Genomic DNA, 18,465 nt, shown 5'->3' on the forward strand with positions numbered 1-18,465 from the left:
ATTACTCCTCCACTTAACATTACAGTTGGCACTATTCAGGCCAGTACAGTTGGCCCTATGCATTCTGCCAAACCCAAATTTGTCCAAATTTCAAACGACGACTGAAGACTCACCTCTTCAGGCTGCACCTCTCCCCATCCCTCCCTTCCCCCCTGTAAATGACTAAACTTAGGGTTGTAACTAGGCAGCTGTTTCGTAGGTGACTTAGGTGCATTAACTGTCTTAACGACTACTTGTATTTTTTCCATAGATTGCGTTGTTGCCGTTCTCGTTGTTAGTGTTAATCAGTTTAACCATCAGGGCCCAAGTTTAACTATGCGGTTGTTCCCTGCACTTGGACCAGTACTTCTCTCTAGGGGTTTCGTCATACTTGTTCCTGGTTATGGTTATACACTTTGTTGTACGTCGGTCTGGATAAGAGCGTCTGCCAAATGCCTGTAATGTAATGTAATGTAATGTCCATCAGACTGCCAGATAGTGAAGCGTGATTCATCACTCCAGAGTACGTGTTTTCACTGCTCCAGAGTCCAATGGCAGTGTGCTTTACACCACTCCAGCTGACACTTGGCATTGCACACGGTGATCTCAGGCTTGTATATGCCTGCTCAGCTATGGAAACCAATTTCGTGAAGCATGGATGAACACTTCTTGTGCTGATGTTGTTTCCAGAGGTCGTTTTGAACTTGGTAGTGAGTGCTGCAACCGAGAACAGATTATTTTACAAGCTAGATGCTTCAGGATACGATGGTCCTGTTCTGTGAACTTGAGGGCCTACCGATTCATGGCTGAGCTGTTGTTGCTCCTATACATTTCCACTTCACAATAACAGCATTTACAGTTGACTGGGGCAGCTCTAGCAGGGCAGAAATTTAAAGCAGACTTGGCAGAATGGTGGCATCCTATGTCAGTCACAGAGCTATTCAGTACAACCCATTCTACTGCCAGTGTATATCAATGGATATTTAATGGCTGTATGCCTGGTTTTATGCACCAGTTAGCAATGAAATAGCCAAAACCTCTAATCAGAAGGGGGGGCACATAATTTTGGAAAATTAGTGGCTGGCAGTGCAGGGGAGACTCATGGCTTAGAGGGCCATGGTGGAGGGACCTTACCGCAGGCTACAAACCAGAGCTTAGCATGGCAAGGTGTGGAGGGGACCAATGGTTGTATATTAGATTTTTTATGGCTTTATGTTTCTATTCTTAGGACTTGTTATGAGTGTAGTCTGTGTGCATTTATAAATTGTTCTTTGCGTATTATTTAGCATAGTAAATATTAGTGCTTTAGTGATGTTGCATCTTTACTCGCTGGTGCAGGAATGACGTTAGCCAAATGACGTTAATTATTGCTCATTTTAATCAGGTGAATGCACTTCTGTTTCCTCTATATTATAGTCCAGTTGGATAAGAGAAACTGCTCAGGTGACCATTCCATTGTCCCGTCATGGTCTTCAATCAAGACCTTGATAAGTGCAATCAGGTGCCTTAATGCTCTATAGCCTTATTTGCTATCCCCTTCTTCTGAAAGTATGTTACAGGTATAGCTGTGTAATGATATGTAAGGTGCATAGTATTATTTACTTTTTTAAAATCAGGAGCTCAAGAGAGGTAACTGCCTTCTACCAATAACTCTTTTTGTTCATTTTTCATTTTACAGGAATCCACCCAACAGGCATCTACAGGACAAGACAAATAAAAGAGCATCGTAAGTGTTAACAGTTTCATCAAAGCAGATGAGATACACGCACTCACATTTTTGTCTCCTTCCTTCCTCTCCCTTACTACCGGGACAATTCCCTCAGCTCAACTGTTTCCTCCCCTTCCAATGGAGACAGTCTGCAGGTGAGTTGAACATGGCACTCACAGCTTGCAGTGAGCTCCCCCAAGGACCAGCGGAGTTGTACATTCTCATTGGCACTCACAGTACAGCCTTAAAAAGCACTCAGTGTCTCCCACTCCAGCCCCCTGCAGAACGTCGGACCACTCAGCGGGGATCTGTTCTGATACTAGGAAGGGAAGCAGCTTCCCACACAGTACACAGCCACGGCCCTTCCCACATATGCAGTTTATGTTTTCTGCCTATTCTGGAATTGCTGCGGTCTGTCCCTATACATCCTTCCAGCCACACAGCAAGGGACACATTCCCTTTGTCCAGGGGAGCAGTTCTCACCATTGCTTTCAGAATCTGGTCTGGGTTTCTGCTGCTGCTGCTGCTTCTTCCATCTTCAGTGCTCTGACTATTGTTTTCCCAGGTCACAGTTCAGCACCTCTAGCCACCTCAGTGATTCCCGCTACGTACAGTCGCTGCTGTCATCACCCCAGGGTCACTTCAGACATTAAAAAGAACCCAGCACAAATAGGCCTCCTCCCCAGGACGTCTCCCTAACTGACTGTTCCCTGTCTTTTTTTATTTACCTCTCGTGTTTTAATTACTGATCACAAAAAAGTGTGCTTTGGTAATTAGCTGATTCCGCTTGCACTTGGCATTTGCAATAGAAATCATTGGTTTGCTCATCTACCTTTACTCGTATTGATTATAAATGGGCTGTCTGTGCCCTGATATTTATATAGAACTTTTGTATTCCTGAGAGTGGGATATGCTGTTCTGCCTAACTGTCCTTTTTATGACTCCTCCAAACTGAATGCAAATGGATTTTTCTTTATTTAAAGTCCATGCATCGCAGTGGTTTGAACAAGGAATTATCACTCCAGTGCTTTCTGTGGGATCTTATATAGTCGATATTCGGTTTGGGACAGTGCTCTTTGTTTCTTATCTCTTAATTAACTATTCACAAGTATATACAGTAAAAAAAAGAACTAATACATAATTTAGATAAGTGATATTTTCCCTGCCCTGCTCCTTTTTATATTAGAGTACTGTAGTGTGCTATATTCTCTTATAACTTAAATTTTCTGATAACTGATATTTATGTAACTTTGTGTCACCCATTTAGGCCATACTCCACTGCCAGTAACCTGTGTATATATGTCTATATGCCATGCAATGTAATCCTATTGGTGTCATTTTTAGAGTAATCTATTGCCTGTCTATGTGCCCTGTTTCTGTGTTCTCCCTTGAAGAGTCTTAAGTGATTATCTACTAATGGCTGATTAGCACCACCTGTATATAGCCCTGTGACTTACAGGTAGAAGTATAGATGTCTGTGGTTTTATGACACTGGTGATCAAAACATTTGCCACCATTATTTTTTTTTACATTTATAACTTTTTACTGACATGGTCAAATAAAATTCTGAGGATGTTCTTTGCTAAAAAATCAATGATTACATTGCTCTGATTAATCATGGAGTAGGGGGGCTCCAATAGGAGAAGATAACTGAAGCCAAATGAACCACTGACCAATACAACTTGCAAGGACCAATAAGATTGCATTAACCTCCTCACACAAGTGTAACTTACCTTTTGGTTCCCCTTTGAGGCTATTTTGACTGTGATGCCTCATATCAAGTTTGGTGGGTCAGTTTAAGTAGTTTCCTCCAGTGTCTTACCCAGATCAATCCAAATGCATATAGAATCACAGTTAAAATGTTCTTTGTCATTCATGCTGCTAGTCTTTGGCACATGAAACAGATCCACCAGATCTCCTGACCTCTTTTAAACAAAGAAAAACCTTGATGGCAGTAGATGCATAAATTAAAAAGAAAACTATCATGTCATGAAAAAGTCTAGGAAATGAAGTGCTATTAAAACAGTTTTATAAATTAAATATAAGAAGTTATTTAACATCCTTGCAGTTAAAGGGTGTTTCCACCTGGTTTGCAGTACTAAATAAAGCCTTAAAACCTTGTGGCAACACATAGCAGAAACATGGCAGATGGCTGCATTTTAAGGGCGCACATGTACCATCAAGAATGAGTATCAAAACCTATTATGTATGTGAGGAAGTATAAAAGCATAAAATACCAATAATCTACTTGCGCTACTGTTTATTTCAGAAAATACATTAGCTAGTGGCAATATTAATGTGGTCACAGTTCATATCCAACATGTTTTCCACCACTGGAAAAAATTGTGCCTATGTCTAAAAGCTGTCAAATTCAACAAGGGTTTCCAAGGAAGAGTTTTCTTTTTCTTACATTATCAATAAAATTCAGAAATAGGCTTGCATTCATAAAAGCAGATTCTAAGTAAAATGGCCACACATTAATCATGCTATACTGTAGGAGTGATTCAATTCTGACCAAGGTAAACGTGTAAATATGAATATTAATGTTTAGATAAAACATTAATGAAATAAAACAACAGAAATAATCTTCAGACTGTAAACATTTCTCATGGATAGATATACAATACTAACAATGAAATATGCAAGTAAGACACAGGATAACATACTGTATAGAGAAATTAAATCATGGTTTTATTTGTTCTCAGGCTATAATGAAAGATAAATTGACATTTGTGTTTGCTGTCTAATGACAATTAACAAATTGCGCAGATCAGATCACTGTGCAAATATGGGCAGGTACAGCAACAAATGCGAATTCTACACCTAGAATCTACTCTAGACTTCTTGTTTATTTTTCTTGTGCATGAACTAATGAATTAATGATGGCCAAGAAACAGCTGATCAGCCAATTGATCCCCAAAATTAGGGGAACTAAATGACTGTAATTCCCTCACAGGCTACTCGATATGGAAGCAAATGCCCTCAAATGAAAGCTGAAAGTCTGCACTTTAACCTCTTATTCATTTTTTTTTTTCTCATTTAAAATCCAATGTGCAAGAGTACAGAGCCAAAACAGAAATTGTGTCACTGCACACACACACTCACAATGAGCTCTAATGTTTGGGACCACGACACATTTTTCTTGATTTGGCTCTGTGCTCCAAAATTTTAGATTTGTAATCGGACAATTCACAAATGGCTAAAGTGCAGATTATCAACTTTTATTAAACGGTATTTGTACATTATGGTTTCTCTACGTAGAAATTACAGCACTTTTTATACATAGTCACTCCATTTCAGGGAACCGTAAAATTGCTTCACATGGGTTTCTGATTAGTCAGGTGTGTTCAATTGCTTCCTTGGTGTAGGTATAAGAGCACTTTTAGTATCTAGTCTTGATTCTAGGCTTTTGATTGCCTTTGGAGTCTGCTATTGGCGTTTGTCAGTATGAGGGCCAGAGTTGTGCCAATGAAAGTCAAGGAAGCCATCAGGGGGTTGGAAAATAATGAGAAAAAAACAACCAGAGACATAGACCAAACCATAGGCTTACCAAAAGCAACTTCCTATAACATCACTAAGAGGAAAGAGAGCACTGGTGAAGTCAGTAATTACAAAGGGCCTGGTCAGCCAAGGAAGACCTCTACAGTTGATGACTAAAAATTCTCACCATATTGAAGAAAAAAACCCCAAACACCTATCTGACAGATCGGAAACTGTAAGGGTTGGAGGACGAAGACCAAGTGCAACTGAACAGGGATCTTAATAAAGCGTCTCACTAAAAGCTGAACATGCCACAAAATCTCTTCCGAGATCGAGGAAGGGTAAAGATAAACGAACAGAAATGACTACTACTCCACGGGAATATCCCAACTAAATAAGGGAACCTCAAAAGGAGGACTCTGAACCAAGGGGGAGGAGTAGATAGGTTCTCCAAAACTCAGAACAAAAATAAAATAAACAATAGCCCAACGGAGCGAGCTGATGCAGATCCAACCTCTAGGTACTGCACTTAAAAAAACCTCCGTAGCTCAGAGAGAGAGGCCTAACTGCACAACACGCAGAACTGATCTCCTCCTAACTCTCTACCCCGTGACAATCCTGACTAAAGGAGTCACGGACGTGCTAAACCAGATACCTCCCTTATATAAGTTCCACACAAGAGATTATGAACGCCTATGGGCATAATTCTTGGACATGAATTTTATATATAGGTACGAAGCGCTGAGAAGCACTGTTTGGTTACCAGTACCAGCTCTTGTGTGTAGATGACACTAAAGCACCGTCTTTCTGTGAACCCACACCTAAAGTAACGTTAGACAGGTGCTGCAGCTAACGCAATCAACACGCCTGCCGAGCTCTGAACCAATCAGCGCAGAAGGGGTCTGTAGGCAGAGTGAATTCTGCATGCCTACAGACCATTAACCCAAACGAGGTGAAAAACTCTAATTAGAGAAGCAGGGGTGGAAAGGAATAGAGCAGAATGCTCAAGCCACCCAAAACCATGACAGGAAACACTCTTCAGGAGGCAGGCTTGGATGTGTCAGTGACTACTGTCCACAGAAAACTTCACCTAAAAGAGCCTGCAGAGTTCTGGAAACAGGTCTTGTGGACAGATGAGACCAAGATTCACAAGATTCACTCAGGGTGATGGCAAGGGGAAAGTGCAGAGTCCAAAAGGTCTGCCTAAGATCCAAAGCACCCCCCCCCCCCCCCTTGCCTCATCTGTGAAACATGGGGATGGGGCTGTTATGGCTTGGGCAAGTATGGCTGCTACAGGTACTGGCTCACTTGTGTTCACTGATAATATAACTACAGTGAATGAATTCTGAAGGGTACGGAAGCGTCTTCTCAAATTCAACCACATGCCTCCAAATTCATTGGACGGCACTTTATCCTACAGCAAGACAATGATCCCAAAAACACACTACTAAAGCAACAAAGGAGTTTTTCAAAGCCAAAATCTCTTGACAGGCCAAGGCTACGTTTCCGAATTTAGTTGTACCTTAACGTTTTATGAAGGTTTCTAAGGTATACCTTTCAAAGGGAAACCGCTTTTTTACGAGTGTTTCCCAGACTATACCTTAACAGTTGCTTTAAGGGACACTTCCAAAGGTACATCGTAAGTTGGAGCTGGCCTTCACTGTGGCGCTGAAAAGTTTATCAATCGATGCCAAGCGAATCGATTGTCTCACTTGTAAAGGCTTATGAATTACGTTTTAATATAATAAGTGTTGTCATAATCATTTTACATCAATCTAATATTTCAGAAGAGGAAGCTATGCCTACTAAAGATCATCTGCTAATCTCTTTAAGAGTCAAGACGAGACCCTGTGATAGTTTCAATAAATACGTACATATAGGCTACAAAAAATAAAATAAAAAGCATCAATCGGGACATATAAGCCATAGTCCGGGACTTCTTGGAAGCCCGGGAAAAAGGATATAGGCTACATATGGGTGAATTATTTTGTTCTTATTGAAACAAAGGTCTAATGTTAATTTGTTTTGTCAATATATAGGCAACTGCAGCAGCATATCCACTGATTCCTGCAGACTTTTCTCTGCAGTGCAAACATGATCGTAGATGAAAGGCAAAAGCGCATCTGTGGAAATTGATCATTATTAATTCTATACCGGGTATGCCTTATGAACAGGCCTACCTGTTAAAGTGATATGTTCATCCACCTTGATTTGCTGTTGGACAATCTTAAATTTAACTAAGAATATCATTATTGGGTTGTTAATCAAAAATCGTAAAACAGCATGGTAAGAAAGAAATGTTCTGTAATGTTGATATTTACCCAGTGCTATTTTGTTTTATATAGGAGGTGTGAGCAAAAGGAAGGGGATGTAGATCATTTGGCTATGTTCGTTCATTATGAGCCACCGTACCTGTATGTGTGTTTATGGCTAGGCCAATCAACGTGCTCTAGTTCCCTCTAGTTCGGTCATGCAAGTAGACTCATTCAACGTCGGCTTTGCTCATACGGGTTTTATATTCTTAATAAACCAGCGGTCAGTGTGATCATTGACTCACACACAAACGAACTAATTTCTACAGGGTATGCAGTCAGAAAAGCTATATCCTCACTTAGCTCCACTACGTATAAATTTAAAGAACTTTTTTTTTCATAAATTGGATTAGTATTATGGATAGGCCCTATACTTAATTACCATCATGATGGGAATAGACAGGTGAAACGACAACATTCTCATGATGTGCTATGCATAGAAACGTTGATTGGATAATTAATTTTTGTAAAGTTAATATTAAACTATCTATGTCATTTTCACGTGCAGATGTGCTACTAGATGCGCACTGTAGTACAACTGTTGATTTTAAAAGCAAAATGTTGGCATAATAAGGCTAAAACTGTGACAGGTTGAGCGGAGCGCATTGCTAAGGGACAGCTTATGAGTGCCTCAGACCACCCTTTTAAAGGTATACCTTTCAGAAGGTATACCTTAGCTAAGGAGGTGCTGGGAAACAGCTTGAGACCTAAAGGAAGACCTAAAGGTATACCTCACGACGCACGTAGCGCTAAGGAGACTCTGGGAAACGCAGCCCAAGTCTTTCATCTGATCTGAATCCAATTGGAAATATGTTTCATGGGGTCACATGGAACTGCCAAGCAAGATGGCCATGCACTCGCAGAGCTCGAAGAACCCACCAATAAATTGAACTTGTCCAAGCATATTTACTCCACACTTTTCAATTAAATTGGTGTCCCTGGTCAGAAAACCTAACCCTGATTATACCTGTAGTGAAGTTTGTGATTTAGCACGAAGATGTTGACCTCAACATCGAAATAATATTTCAATGGAGCTACAACGAACCGCATGACTATGAGACAGAGTCCACTGCAAGACAAGGATACTTTGCCACAGAAGCAGACAGACAAAGATTTGAATATGGAAAATCTATTCACCAAAATTGGTCAGAAGAGCTCTACTTTATGCGGTGTGGCTGCTGATCTGTCAACGACAAAAATAATCACAACTGAACTAAGAACCTCAATGAATGCTTTTCAAGAGAGACTGGCAGATGCCAAGGGCCACCTCTCCACTCTGGAGGACGTCACCACGCAGTTGGAGAATCATGGCCAATGAAAGGACAAACGTTTAGAAACCATTGCATCAAGGATCTTGCGAGCAAAGGCCAGCGTAACAATGTCATACTGGTCAGATTGGTCTAAAAGAGGGCTTGGAAGCAGGCAGAATAATTAAATGTGTGCAGGACATGATGTCTGAGGGACTGGGCATTGCTTTGGACTTTGAGATAAACAGACCAAAATTGTGCACTCACCGGCCACTTTATTAGGTACAACTTGCTAGTACCGGGTTGGTTTCTGCTGCTGTAGCCCATCTGCTTCAAGGTTCGACGTGTTGTGCATTCAGAGATGCTCTTCTGTATTCCTCAGTTGTAACGAGTGGTTATTTGAGTTACTGTTGCCTTTCTATCAGCTCAAACCAGTCTGGCCATTCTCCTCTGACCTCTGCCATCAACAAGGCATTTTCGCCCAGAGCACTGCCGCTCACTGGATATTTTCTCTTTTTCGGACCATTCTCTGTAAACCCTAGAGATGGTTGTGCGTGAAAATCCCAGTAGATCAGCAGTTGCTGAAATGCTAAAAACCAGCCCGTCTGACACCAACAACCATGCCACATTAAAAGTCACTTAAATCACCTTTCTTCCCCATTCTGATGCTTGGTTTGAACTTCCGCAGATCGTCTTGATCATGTCTACATGCCTAAATGCATTGAGTTGCTGCCACGTGATTGGCTGATTAGATATTTGCGTTAACGTGCAGTTGAACAGGTGTACCTAATAGAGTGGCCGGTGAGTATATGTGTATGTATATATGTATATATATATATATATATATATATATATATATATATATATTATATATACACACACACACACTCACACACACACCGCAACGGATTTCCCATACAAGGACTTAAAGCTATGGGGAAAGCTGGTAACATAGAAAAGAATGCATGGTACATTGGTTAACACCATCAAAGGCTGTCTTCCTCAACTTTCATCACAGATACTGATGATAGGAGGCTGGGAAATGAGCCTGAGGAGCAGGTTGGCCCCATCATTCTTAGTCATTTGGGAGAGGCCCAGATGAGTGTGTCTGACTCAGCTGCTGGCAGGCAGCCAGTCAGTGGACCCCAGTGCGAGATTTGTTTTCCTGAAGCTTTGCAAGCGATTGAAGCATCACACTGTAGCATCAAAACTAACGCCATCGAACAGAATGGACGACCTGCTTTAAACTTTAAAAAATTACAAAAACTGCATGATTCTGTCAAGCAGAAACAGTTGTCTATTGTTCATACATAAAAATAAAGTAATTTACACTGTGAGTCAGTATGACATATGACCCAGTTACTGTACATCTCAACAATATAATCCAGCCTGTAAGCCTTCCTGAGATTATGAGGCAATATGGTCGTCCAATCCATGAAGGTGTAATCAGCTTTATTTTTTCTCAATGTGAAGTCCACATTAGTTGACTGGTTAGATAAGCCTCTATTCCTTTTCAGCCATATTCTGTCTTTAAAAACAACTGTACCAGGAGGACAGATTCTTGATTATGGGAACATTGTCACTGTATCAAGTGTATACTGGTCCTATATCACTGAGACATTTTAATAAGCCTTCTATAGACTGTATTTACTATGTTGGTGATTGTACTGCAATTGGGTATTTCCTTAATTCATATTGCTTTTGACACCACACTAATTATTTGAATGTTTATTGCAGTCAACTAAAGTAATTAGATGTTTAAAATACCAGCCACATTTGTGATAATGCAGAAAATGTTTTATGTAGGGGGCTGCTAATCTATCTATACTAGAAATAGCCAAACACTGTATTTCATACAGTATGTTATTCATGTTTATCAATGTTTCCACTTTGTGCTTGCACAAAGAAAGTCTTGGAAAAAAATAGACAGATGTTGCAGGTTCAAGCCACCAAAAATCCATGTCAGTTTATTTCTGCCCGTTAGTTTGCAGTAGAACACAGATGGCCTTTTTGCTCTGGGGGAAGGCTGGTTTAAGTCAGCCAGGGCTCCTTAGGTTACCACAGCATTAGTTCAATCCAACAGTGGCAGGCACCCACAGGCTACCAGTTGTCAGAGGTGAGACAGGCTTCTTTTGTAGCACTTTGTGGACTACAGGGTGCAGAATATGCCAAACCTTACTGGTGAACAGATCAGATGCGTTATTTAATTACAGTGCACTAGTATGGGGGGGGGGGGGGGGGGGGCAAGTCAAAAAACAACAACCCCAGAGGCGTAATGGGCAATTCTAAAATGATTCATTGCCTATCACTTAACCCTCCTGTTATGTTGCGGGTCAAATTGACCCTTTTTAAAGTTTGAAAATCTAGGAAAAATACTTAAAATTATTTTTTTCAGTATGAAACTTCTTCTACTGGCCTTAATTAGTGTAATCAACATTTTAAATGAAAATGGTTCATTTCATGTATTTGCAAACCCCCCCTGTATGGGGATTGACCCGGGAACATTTTTGCTGTACCTAAAAAATGAACAGAACAGGAGGGTTAATGTGAATAGTTTTTGTAATACAAACTATTGCTCCCTGTTGGTTTATGATTTAGTAGAAATTGCATATTGTTCTGACATGTATTTTATGTAGGCAGTACATTCTCTTTCACTAGTTTCACTAAATAAAGAATCTCTGTTTTTAATATAATCTTTTATCTAGCTAAAATCAAAAAAATAAAACAACATAAAATATAGCTGCAAACAGTGATTCCCAGGGTCAAAGCAGCATTAGCAACCGTTGACAAAAACAGAGACTCTATGATGGTGGACACCAACTTTGCATACATATGTTCCAACTGAGATTGTGGATCATGCCATCAAGTTAGGGACCTGTCTGATGCACCAGTGAATCTGGATCTCTATAGCATCAGTTGGATTGGGTTAGGCTAAGAATTCAAACAGAATTCAAAATGGCATAAGATCCAATATGTTGGTCTTATGTTGGTGTTGGTCTTATGTTGGTTATGGTTCCTTGAATCAGATGTGTTCTTTGTGAGGAGGAATATGTACTGAATTGTTTTGAAGACTCTAGGTCAAACAGTGCAGGAGTTATGATTGTTGAATAATTGCAATATCAACTAACTATCATAGGGCCAAGCAAGTGGCCAATTGCCACCAAATTTGGTATTTCACTGTTGGGTGACACCCTCTAGCAAACTGCTAAAGTTCCATAAGAATCAGCCAAGTGGTTATGGAAGAACTGTGAAAAGTAATAGATGAGTAAATATAATCTGCAAAAGGACTGGCGGCCTGTCCAGAGTGTATTCCTACCTCTAGCCCAATGCATGCTGGGATAGGTCCCAGCTCTCCTCACAACCCTGACAAGCAATGAGAGGGTTAGATGATGGATGGATGGATGGATATAATATAATCAAAGCTTCATTGCTTTGACCCCTAATAAAAAGAATCCCAACAAAAACAATAAGGTTCCTGCAGCTTTGTTACTTGGACCCCAAATAAATTCTCAGCTGAAAGCCATGCATCTTCTGCTGGGGAATTCTTGTCATCTGTACGTGGTTGGAGGTTTCTGGTTGCCAAGCCATTACTCTGGGTGTTGTGTTCTCTCCACTAGATTTCAATCCCCAAAGTGGATGGAGATAATACAGATGTTTAATGCAGGTGTTTTAAATTTGAAGCATTATCAAATTCTTTCTGTCGTTCTGTCTTGCCTATTTGTGAAAGGAGAAGAGCCCATTTACTCTCATCCTCTGTTCTCAGAGCTGGGTGCTACAAGCACACTGTTTTTTGCCCCAATACAGAAGCAGTCTCACATTGAACACTGTACTGGAAAGACATGGCATGACCCAAGAATACAGGGAAAATGTGGATCCGACTGTTTAACATGTGCCCCTATTTTACATCATTTTTTGCATAAAATGAGGATATACAATATATACAAGATATACAAGATGCATGCTCCTTAAAAATGAATAGCTAATTTTAAATATTCTGTTGGAACACGTTCTATTTCCATATCCGTCATCAAAGCTTGCCAGTTTATGGATAGTAGAGGGCAGTAACCAATGAGATTTGTATGCACGGAATTTAATTTGTATGCGGACTGAACACTAATGTGATGACAGATTAGTTCAGTTTGATCTTTGCTATTTCATATTTTATTTTAATTGTGGGATTTTACATCAACCAAATCACAGAAAACCACTGTGACAGTTAAACACGTGACTCTCCAATGAGTTACTATTAACTCGCACTTGATTCTCATGATATCCTGAAGTGGAGGCTGAGTATGAGAGAAAGGTCGGTCTAATCTTCAGGGTCAATGCTTCAAGGATCAGCTGGGTCATGTGAGTTTTGTTAACCTTTTAATGGGTTCGGTGGGTTTGGGCAGTGTAGCACAAATAGCACATTTTAAGTATTTCAGCTTTTCTTAACTTTCTGAGGAATATTTTATTAATCCAAAATAAATGTAAAATACTGTTACATTCAGCTGTGTTCTCCATATTTAGATGGTATACTGCCATTTGCAGGCCCACTTCTACTTGTATAGAGGTAAATGCAAAAATATTGGGGTAGTGTCTCAAATTTTGTTCCTTTGACTCTGTAATCTAGCCCATTGGATTTGGAATAAAACAATGAGTATGTTAAATAGGTTAAAGTGCAGTCTGTCAGCTTTAATTTGAGGGTATTTACATCCACATTAGGTGATCTGTGTAGGAATATAGCCTTTTGGTACACAGTCCACATTTTATTGGACAGTTAGCTGTTCAGCCGTTTCTTGACCAGCTGTGTCTCTTTGCATCATCAGTTCATGCAGAAGAAAGCTAACAAAAGGTGTAGAGTTGATTCTAGATGTGGAATTTGCATTTGGAGTATGTTGCTGTTGTCTCTCCACATGACGAAAAAATACAGTAAGTGTCAATGCCAGTCAAGCAGGTCATCATAAAGCAGCAAAATCTCAATAATTCAATCAGAGATGTAGTCAAAACAGTGGGTGTGTCAAAATCAACTGAGTGACACATTGTTAGGAAGCAAGAATGCACTGGTGAGTGCAGCAATAGGAAAATTATCTGGTAGAGCATGGAAAACCACTTTAGTGGATGACAAGAATACATTCAGTTGTGAAGAAAAATTGCCTTTTCAACTGTCGAACAGATCAACATGTAGGCACAAATGTGACAGACTTGACAGAAAAATGGACAGAATGACCAAATTAGAGCATGCTAAATAGTACATTTAAAAAACTGTAGAGTTCTGGAACAATGTATTATGGACAGAGGAGATGAGTATTAACCTGTACCAAAGTAATGGGAACAGGAAAATGTGGAGAAAAACAGAACTGCTCCAAAGCATAGAACCTATGAAACATGGTGAGGGTAGTGCTATGGGTATACCTGAATTTGCTCACTTGTCCTCATTAATGATGTGACTGCTGACATCAGCTGCAGCAGTATAAATTCTGAAGTGTACATAATCATCTGCTCAGATCCAACCAAATGCCTCAAAGCTCATTGGATGGCGCTTCACCTTGCAGCAGGACAATCGGCTCCAAACATACTGCTAAAGCTACCGAGAAATTTTGCAGGGCCAAAAAGTGGAATGTTTTTGACTGGCCAAATCAAGCACCTTGAATCCAATTGAACATGCGTTTCACTTGCTGAAGACAAGCCTGAAGGCAAAAAGAACCCCTGAAATGAACACAAACTGAATATGGTCGCAGTAGAGGCCTGGCAGAGCATTACCCGGTGTGTGGTGATTGCAGACTTCTATGGGTTGCAGACTTCAGGCAGTCATTGAATGCAAAGGATTTGCAACCAAGTGCTAAATATGAAGACTTAATTTAAGATTATGTTCATTTGTCCAATGAGCCTAATTTTGGTCCTCAAAATGGGGGAACTATATATAAAATGGGCTGTACTTCCTGGAAGGATCACCCAATATGGATGTAAATACCCTCAAATTAAAGCTGACAGTCTTTTTTTATTACTCATTGTTCTATTTCAAATCCAATGTGCTGGAATACAGAGCCAAAACAACAAAAATTGTGTCACTGTCCCAATACTTTAACATTTAACTGTAAATACATGAGTGTGGTTAGGTGTGTGAATGGGTGAATGTGTAACCCATGACTCATTTTTGTTTAATTGGCCCTCAAAATAACCATTAGAAATTAGATACAAAACGTATCACTCAACTAACAACTCATCAGATTCACAATAGGAATGATAACACCTTTATACAATGGACCTCAGTGAAATGAAAGGCCTCATGTAACAGATAATTTAATTTGAGACAGCTCTTCAATAAACACAAAAAATAATTTTCCATCCATATGTCATGCAGGCATTGTTAAGATAAAAGAATGGTGACTCAATCAAAAGAACAAATAAATAAAATAATGCATATGCAATTTATTTCTGAATAGTCACAAACCACAACCAAGCTGTTGTCATGTTCAATTTGCATATGCATGTTTCTTCAGAACTCATATGAGTCGAGGAAGTTGTAAGTTTAGTTTTAAACACCAGGTGCAGGTGCAGAGCATATGAGCAGAGTGGTAGGACATGTTCCTTGCTCATGAGCATGTGTTTGCACTCTGCTCACTAGCTCCACATCCTCTTCCCTGCTCTACTCAAAAATCTCTCACCACTCACAGAAAAAAAGGTATCGCTCAAAATTCGCACCATTTGTTTTTGTTCTGTTTTGTTTTAAAGCATTTAATCAGTCATGACTAATCAGGAAAATATTTTCTATGGGCTATTGATTCTGAAGTAGAGTAATAAAAAAACAATTTGTACAATAGTAACATTAATAAACACAAGTCAAAACTCGCTATTAGGATAATAATTTGAAAATGCAATCGGTCTAATAAGGAAGCAAAAAGAGAAATTGTGTATTAGTAGCTCTTTTGAGGAATACAATTTCCTTATAGGCTAGAAAATACAAATAAACTACATGGCCTATGTACGTAGACAACTGACACCCAACATCTCATCCAGAATTATGGGCATTAATATGGAGGTGGTCCACCCTTTGCTGCTATAACAACATCCACTCTTCGGGAAGGATTTATACTAGATGTAGAAGAACTGCTGCAGGGATTTGCTTCTATTCAGCCGGAAGAGCATTAGTAAGGTCAGGCACTGATTGGGCGATTAGGCCACACCATTCTCGACAAAACCATTTCTATATGGACCTCTCCGTGTGCCCGGAGGCATTGTCATGCTGAAACTGGAAAATGCCTTCTCCATACTGTTGCACCTTCCCGCCCTCAATCATATTGCAGTGTTGTACCTCACCTGGGTTTCAAAACAATGGCCCTCAGACTGTGGGTTGTTTTTGAAACTCACTTCCTGGTCTTGTTGAAAGATGTTGCTCATTAGTGCCTGTGCGGTTGGCTCCAGTGTAGGTCTTTCAGCCACCTGTTTCAATGTAAGTCAATGGTACCAATATGGTCAAAAAGTCAATACTTTCCACAAGAACAGATAGTTGCAATTGGTGTTTGTTCTTTGTCTAATGTCTCCTTGTGCCGATTTGTAAAGTTATTGTGTTATTTGGACAATATTTTAATATTTTGTAGATGAATCGGACAGTTTGTATCACTGCCCAGTCACTGCACGTTACTCAGGGGAGCAGTATCTTACTCGCTTAGTGCATGATCTGGACCCAGCCCAGACTTCCTTACCATTTAATGGTCCCTCTGTTCGTTACTGCACAGTCTCTGGCTCTTATTTGTATAACATTTTTTCACAGCCCCATGGAAAGTCAATGGGTGATATTGGAGTCACTTTTTTCTACAGTCTATGGTCTTGCCTCTTACCATCCAGAGCAATACAAGCATGGATAATAATCAGTATTTAATTTTCTTATCAGGAGGCAAAATTCACCCATGTGAGGGAGGTGACCGAAGCAAAAACAAAAAAACAAACAAAAGAGTGTCAAAATGCAGTGAACAGGGCTGTGGTTCTTAAGACTAGCCCTTGTTGTCACATTACAGTGCTGACTAAATCATTACACACAATCCATGCAATGCAAGTGAGCGAAAAGCCAAATGACACAGAAAAGTTCATAGAAACTGCTGGTTTCAGTGTCATGTGCACGACAACAATCAGAACAACCAATGTCATTATGGACCTAAAATTGCTCCCAATGTTTCTATTTCATCGACATCTCGCTGATGTACAGCATATGGGGGCGACATAGCTCAGGAGGTAAGAGCGGTTGTCTGTAAGTCAGAGGGTTGCCGGTTCAATCCTCCGCCCTGGACGTGTCGAAGTGTCCCTGAGCAAGACACCTAACCCCTAATTGCTCCCAACGAGCTGATTGGTACCTTGCATGGCAGCCTTTCACCATTGGTGTGTGAGTCTGTGTGTGAATGGGTGAATGAGAGGCATCAATTGTAAAGCGCTTCGGATAAAAGCGCTATATAAATGTAATCCATTTATCATACCAACTTCCTTATGAAGTATTGAACCCCCTGTATAAAGAGTCTGCATTCTGCATGACTAGAAATAGCCAAGATATTGGATGCAAGTAGATCATTGCCTGCTACTATGTTTCAAGCTGGTAAACTATCAAGCAAAACCAACTTAAGTTAGGCTATCTCTATAAGCCGTCGTTAGTTTTTCATGTAGTGTAGAAGTGAGATATTGTATTTGGTTCACACTTCTTACTACCACAAAATCTTCCAGATCATATCAACACAGCTTGCGAGTGGCATCGTCCCATGATGGCATGTGCCACTGCCCACATGCCGTGCGATGTGCGATGGGGTGTCTCCCCTTGCCCCTGCTCCCTAACCAACAGGAGAGTAAGCCAGGTAAAAGTTCAGCATCTTGTTAAGAACAGTTTCCAGCTGAGGTCAATAATAAATCATGACTACATCCACTGTTAGCTCATGGAAACCAGGTGGTAACCTGGCAGAAGCTAATCAGCAATCAGAGGCTGAACTGCCTAAAGGAGTATAACAAGTATCTAGTTAGTGTAGGTAGCAAGCTAACTTTAACTGGCTAGTTATTCGATTCTGACCTTGGAGCATATTAACAGAAGACATATGAATTCCGGATTATGGGCTGGATTCAATCAAATGACAAATTAAAGGAAAAACCAAGACAGGTGACAAATCAAAGGAAAAACCATCACAAAGTGTCTTAGGAAGGTTTTGGGCCACCACGAGCCACCGGAACAGCTTCAATGTGCCTCAGCATAGATATTACAAGTCTATGGAACTCTACTGGAGGGTAGAGTTCATCCATAAGCTATTCCCTCATTTGGCGTTTTGATGATGGTGGTGGAGAGCGCTGTCTAACACGCTGATCCCAAATCTCCCATAGGTGTCCAAATGGGTTGAGATCTGGTGACTGCGAAGGCCACAGCATATGATTCACATAATTTTCATACTCATCAAACCATTCAGTGATCTCTCGTGCCCTGTTGATTGGGGCATTGTCATCCTGGAAGAGACCACTCCTATCAGGGTAGAAATGTTTCATCAAAGGATAAAGGTGATCACTCAGAATAACTTTGTATTGATTTACAGTGACCTTTCCCTTTAAGGGGACAAGTGGTCCAAAACCATGCTAGGAAAATGCCCCCCACAGCCACCGGACCCCCTCACTGTAGGGGTCAAGCATTCAGGCCTGCACCATTCTCTTGGTATACGCCACACATGTACTCACTCACTTATCGAGAATATGGTGAAAGATGACTCATCTGACCATACCATTTTTTTTCCAC

This window comes from Anguilla rostrata, chromosome 6, assembly GCF_018555375.3.
Source record: "Anguilla rostrata isolate EN2019 chromosome 6, ASM1855537v3, whole genome shotgun sequence".
NCBI lineage: Eukaryota > Metazoa > Chordata > Actinopteri > Anguilliformes > Anguillidae > Anguilla > Anguilla rostrata.